At 37.1% G+C, this 6,780-nt stretch overlaps 1 pseudogene; it reads left to right on the forward strand.

Annotated features, from left to right (window-relative positions):
• LOC116100033 overlaps positions 1 to 238 on the forward strand; it is a 2,832-nt pseudogene extending 2,594 nt beyond the window's left edge.
• The last annotated feature ends 6,542 nt before the right edge of the window (positions 239 to 6,780 follow it).

Raw genomic sequence — 6,780 nt, forward strand, 5'->3', positions numbered from 1 at the left:
AGGGACCACACTGACAGAGCAAAAAGCAAAAGGTGAAACTCGGAGGCTGCTTCAGCCTCGCGTTTAAAGAGTGTTACCTGTGTGTCTTTACAAGGCTGCCTGGTAGGACCGTGCCATCTTAACCCCCCACTATTGCTGGTTGGCAGAGCAGTAAAGTGTTGGTGCATAGTCCTGTGTGCCAGTCCCACCACCCCTCCTTCACACCACTGTCCTACCTACAGGAATTCAATATTATTAAAGTTCTACAATACTGTATATTCAAAGATTTGTTTAGTTAATATGCAATAAAGGCTTAGAAATTTTAGTTTTATTCCTTAACTGGTAAATATGGTTAACTATGAAATAGATTTCCTGCCTTGAGTGAATGTCCTTTCTATAATGGTTAATTTGAAAGTAATCTGTGCTCTGTACATTTGTTTTCAATTGCACTGTTTTTAAAGAAAATGTAGAGGAGCAGCAAAAAAAGCCAAGTGAGTACCTGGTCAGACCATACTAACTATTTAGGGGCAGCTTTTGACTGAGTCAAGAGCCCAGGGAGGCCATCTGTTGCTTTAACCTGCACTCACTGAAGGCGTTTCTTACCCTGTACTGCAGTTTGTGGTAGGCCATATCCGGTTCCTTTCTGGCTCTTCAGAAACTTGAATACTTAAGCTTGTACATGATCTTGTGTTTTGCTATCCTTTTTACTGAAAAATGTAAATATTTTAAGGGATATTTTGATTCTCAATATGATAAAAGAATTTCTCACCTATAAATAAATAAATTGTATATATATATATATATATATATATATATATGTCTCCCAGGAACATTGGCTGAATACTGCACAACAAATTATAAGATTAGCCACAAACCTTCATATTGAGACCTTAGGAGGCAACCCAGTAGGAGGAAAAGGTTCCAAGAACAGAAAAAAAGTCAAAGACATCCCCCAATTCCCACTGTTAAGAATCCCAGAAGAACACTTAGCTATAGAAACAGAAATTATATATGTAGAGGAAGGAGTGCAGACCCATACATGGTCCATGATTGTCTCTTCAGTCTCTATATTGCCTGTGAGTCCTGCTTAATTGATTCTGTGGGCCATTTACCCATGGCGTCCTTGACCCCTCTGGCTCCTACAGTCTTTCCTCCCCCTCTTCTGTGGACTGCTCCTGACTCCACATAGTGTTTGGCTATGGTCTCTGCATCTGCTCCCATCAGTTGTTGCATGAAGCCTCTCTGATGACAGTTGTGATCAGCACTAATCCATAAGTGTAGCATAATATTATAATATATAATACTATATTATACTACAAATAATAGTAGTCATTTCACTGTATTTTTATTTATTGTCACATTTGGCTCTATCCTGGGTATCTGGCCTTTCCAGCATCTGGCTCCTGGCCATTCAGGCATTGACAGGCATGTCTCCCTCTCACGCCATTCACATCAATTTGGACCAGTCATTGGTAGGCCACTCCCCACATGTTCTGCACCACCCCAGTACATCTTTCAGGCAGGGTATACTCAGGTCAAAGGTTACGTATCTAGGTTTGTTCCCTAGTATCACTGCTCAGATCCTTGCTCATTATAGAAGAAGATGGTAAGTTCAGGTTCCATATCCTCATTACTAGGAATCTTCACTAAGATCACCATGGCAGACTCCAGAGGTTTCCACTGCACTAGGTTTCCACATCACCCCTTAGTTGTCCCCCTTACTTCAGTTGTCTCTTTTAGTATTCTATCCCTCCATTCTCCTCTGCTTCATCCCTCCTTTCCCCATATCCACCTTCTCTCAGCCCATGTGCAAAATCCATTCTGGTTTCCTTACCAGGGAGATGCATGCATCCCCTCCTTGACACCTTCTTACTTAACCCCTTTGGTCTGTGGATTATAACATGACTGTCCATTACTTAATAGTTAATGTCCACTGATAAGTGAGTGCATACCATGTTTGTCTTTCTGAGTCTCTTTACCTCATACAGGATGATCTTTTTTTGTAAATTCATCAACCTGTCTGCAAATTTCATGATGTTATTGTTTTTAACAGCTGAGTAATATTCCATTATGTAAATGTACCATATGTTCCTTATACATTCTTTGCTAAAGGACATCTAGCTTCTTTCCAATTTCTAGCTATTATGAATAAAGATGCTATGAACATAGCTGAGCAAATGTTCTTCTAGTGGAATGAGTCATCTTTTGGATATATGTCCAGAAATCCTATAGATTCCCAGTTTTTTGAGGAACTGACATATTGATTTTCATATTGTCTGTACAAGTATGCATCCCTACCAGCAATGGAGGAGTGTTCCCCTTGCTCACATCCTCACCAACATGATCTGTCATATCTGTTATTGATCTTAGCCATTCTGACAGATGTAAGATGAATCTCAAAGTGGTTTTGATTTGCATTTTCTTTTATCAGCAAAAGACCAAATTTTGGTGTCTAAACTCCATCTTAGAGAACCTGAACTAAGTTTGAACTCAAGTGAACTAACAGTCAGGTACCCAGCACCAGTTTCCAGGTTAAATCCAAATACCTGCATCTAGCACCATTTTCCAAGTTACCCACCCCCCGCAACAAAACTCTAGCCTAGGTCTAGTTTCTAGGCTAACTCCAACAAAACCTGTGTCTCTAGGTTTATCACACCCCCCCCCCAACAAATCCAGTGTTTGGCACAAGTTTCCAGGTTAACTCCCAACAAGTCTACCTTCTGCCTAACAACAACAATTAGAAAGAAATCAGAAGTTTATGGTTTGGCTCCTAATACCTGCAATTATGCTAAAGACCACAGCAGCACACCAATTAGATACTTGCCAGACTAGAAACACTCATCCCCCTTGCCCCTTGCTGCCTTCTAAGAAACCTTGTCTCCATGAATATTCAGGGCTTTTCCTCCACCAGAACTGTCTTGCAGGGCAGTGGTGAGTTAAGCCAAAGATAGCTCACATAAGAACCTGATGTGATTGCATCAGATGAGCTCCTGACTGGTCCTTCAGGGTTCACCAACACTTCCTTGGTAGTACATCAGCATTAAATTGCATCATTGCCATTATCATGCTTAGATCAGAATACTGAAACATAGAAGAAGGTTTTCTAAGTGTGGATGACACCCAGGGCCAAGAACTGAACACATGGTCTGAAACACTTCACTCCATAAAATTAGTTTGTATAGCTTCTTTCAAAGAATCTTATTACTTTCTCTGAGCCTGTCTCACACATTGTAGAAATCGATAGAAGTCTGTCTTCATCACTGTTATAGGATCATCACAAATGATATAAATAAGATTATTTGAGTTGGGCAACATGACAATAAGATAGTAAATACATTTCTAACAAATTATCTTTTATTCTCTTTACTTCCTTCCATATTTTGTGATAACTACCACCCATTCTTCTTTATAGTATTCTTCTTGTCATAAAAATTAAAATAAAATTATTGAAAGTATACAAAAATACAATTTTCCATTCTACAGTGTCTATTCATGTTGAAAAACTTGGACAAACATTCATCATGAGAATGTTAGTTATAAATATTTGAGAGGGGCTATATGCCATATCATTTTTCAGGCTAATTTTAGTTTAAAATCACATTTCTTGATGAAGAAATGACTCTTGTGTTAAGATTACTTATTAATCCTACTCTCTGAGTCCTCTGGGGCACCCCAAACTGCCATGAGAAGTCTGCTATCCCCAGCAGACCTCCATTCTCCTGCCACCACTACTCTCACCTTCATTGGACGTGCAGATCTTGAACCATACAGACCTACTGATCTGGAACTATACAACCTAAGGATACCCATCAGAGAATCCTGCCATACCAGGACCATCAAGATTAACACACCTCCCAATATCTACTACAACAAGAACATCCAGGGACCAAAGCCATTTAGATGGGTAAAGGCCATTGAAAGAACAGAATTCACAAAGCCACAGCAACATAACACCTTCAGAGCACAGCTACCCCACTACAGCAAGGGCGGAATATCCTAACATAAATGAAGCACAAGAGAATGACGATAAATCCAATCTTATAGAGATGATAGGAACTTTTAAAAAGGAAATGAGTAAATCCATTAAAGAAATACAGGAAAAATACAACCAAACAAGTAAAGGTCCTTAAAGAGAAAACAAATAAACCCCTTAAATATATACTGGAGAATACAAGTGAACCAGTGAAGGAAATAAATAAAACTGTGCAAGGCTGAAAAGTAGAAATAGAAGCAATAAAGACAACACAAACTGAGGGAATTCTGGAGATGGAAAACCTGTGGAAGAGAACAGGAACAAAAGTTAAAAGTACGATGAACAGAATATAAGAGATGGGTGAGAGAATTTCAGGTGTCAACATTCTATAGCAGAAATTGAGATATCAGTAAAAGAAAATGTTAAATCTAAAAAAATTCCCGAAAAAACATCCAGGAAATCTTGGATACCATAAAAAGACCTAACCTAAAAATAATAGGAGAATAAAAGAAGGTGAAGAGTCCCAGCTCCCAGGTCCAGAAAATATTTTTAACAAAAACCATAGAAGAAAACTTTCCTAAATAAACAGGCATCTATAAACATACAAAAAGCTTATAGGAAACCAATTAGACTGGCTCAGAAAAGAAAATCCTACTGCCATATAACAGTCAAAAAAAAAAATACAAACAAAAATCTATGAAGCAAAGAAAGACAGTTAAAAGCAGCAAGGGAAAAAGACCAGGTATCATACAAAGGCAGAGGTATCAGAATTATACCTAACTTCTCAACAGAGATAATAAAAGCTAGAAGAGCCTGGAAAGATATCTTGTAACCCTTAAAAAAGCTCCACAAATGCTAACCTAGACTGCTATACCCAGAAAAACTCTCAATCACCATAGATATAGAAAACAAGATATTGTGAGAAAAATCCAAATTCAAACAATATCTATCCATAAATCCAGCCCTAAGAAAATGGTAGAAGGAAAACTCCAACCCGAGGAGAATAATTACATCCAAGAAAATGCAGGAAATAAGTAATTCCATATCAGCAAAAACAAGGGAAGCACACTCTCACACACACACACACACACACTAACAATATCAACATCGAAATAACATGGATTTACAATCACTGGTCATTAATATCTTGAAACATCAGTGGACTCAATTCCCCAATAAAGGAACACAGACTAACAGAATGGATGGGAAAACAAGATCTATTGTTCTATTGCATACAAAAAACATACTTCAACAATAAAAATAGATATTGCCTTAAAGTAAAAGGATAGAAAAAAGTTTTCAGAGAAAACAGACCCAAGAAGCAAGCTGAAGTAGCCATTATAATATCCAATAGTCTTTGAACCAAAATTAATAAAAAGAGACAGGGAAGGACACTTCAGAGTGAACAAAGAAAAAAATCTACCAAAAAGGCATTTCAACTTTGAATATCTATGTCCCAAATACAAGATCACCCAAATTTGTAAAAGAAGCACTACTAAAGCTTAAATTACACATCAAACCCCACACACTAACAGTGGGAGTCTTCAATCCCACTCTCAGCAATTGACAGGTCATCCAGACAAAAACTAAACAGAGAAATAATGAAACTAACAGACATTTTGAATCAAATGAATCTGATAGACATCTATAGAATATTTCACCCAAACACAAAAGAATGTACCTTCTAAGCACCCCATGGATCCTTATCCAAAATTAACCATATAGTCAGCCACAAAGCAAGCTTCAACAGATACAAGAAAACTGATGTAACTTTGTGTATCTTGTCAGACCACCATGGATTAAAGATGAACTTCAACAAAAACAGAACAACAGGACATCAGAAAGCCTACACACTCATGGAAAATGAAATGATCTCTGGGTCAAGGAAGAAATAAATAAATTAAAGACTTTCTAGAATTCACTGAAAACGAAGGCACACATATCCAAAGTTATGCTACACAACAAAAGCGGTGTTAAGAGGAAAGTTCATATCATTAAGTACCTCTATCAAGAAATTAGAAAGTTCTAATACCAGCAATTTAAAAGTACACCTGCAAAACTCTAGGGAAAAGAAGAAGAAACAAAGACATTAAAGAGTAGTAGAAGGAAGTAAATAATTTAAAACAGGGCTTAAATTAAGCAGTTAAAAACAGGAAAATAGTACAAAGAAGAATCAACGAAACCAAGAGCTGGCTCTTTGAGAAAATCAACAAGATAAACAACACTTAGCCAAATTAACCACAAAAAAAAACCAGAAAAACCATAGCCAAATACACAAAATCAGGAATAAAAGGGGAAACATAACAATAGACACTGTGGAAATTCAAGAATCATCAGGTCTTCCTTTAAAAGCATGCACCTCACAAAATTGGAAAATATTAATGAAATGGATAATTTTCTGGAAAGACACCATTCACCAAAGTTAAATCAAAATCAGGTAAACTATTTAAACAGTCCTATTATGCTTGCAGAATTGAAACAGTCATTAAAAGTCTCCCAACACAAAAAACCCCAGAGCCAGATAGCTACATATAATATAAAATATATTACTGCAATTCTAAACTGATATAAGGAAAAATCTGTATGACAAGAACTTCAAGTCCCTGAAGAAAGAAATCAAAGCCCTCAGAACATGGAAGGATCTCCCATCCTCAAGGACTGGTAGAATTAACAGGGAAAATGACCATCTTACCAAAAGCTATCTACAGATTCAATACAATTACCATCAAAATTCCAACACAATTCTTCACAGACATTGAAAGAGCATTTTTCAACTTCATATGGAAAAACAGAATGCCCAGGAAGACCAAAAACAATTCTGAACAATA

The sequence above is a fragment of the Mastomys coucha genome, unplaced genomic scaffold, assembly GCF_008632895.1.
Source record: "Mastomys coucha isolate ucsf_1 unplaced genomic scaffold, UCSF_Mcou_1 pScaffold20, whole genome shotgun sequence".
NCBI classification, from domain to species: Eukaryota; Metazoa; Chordata; class Mammalia; order Rodentia; family Muridae; genus Mastomys; species Mastomys coucha.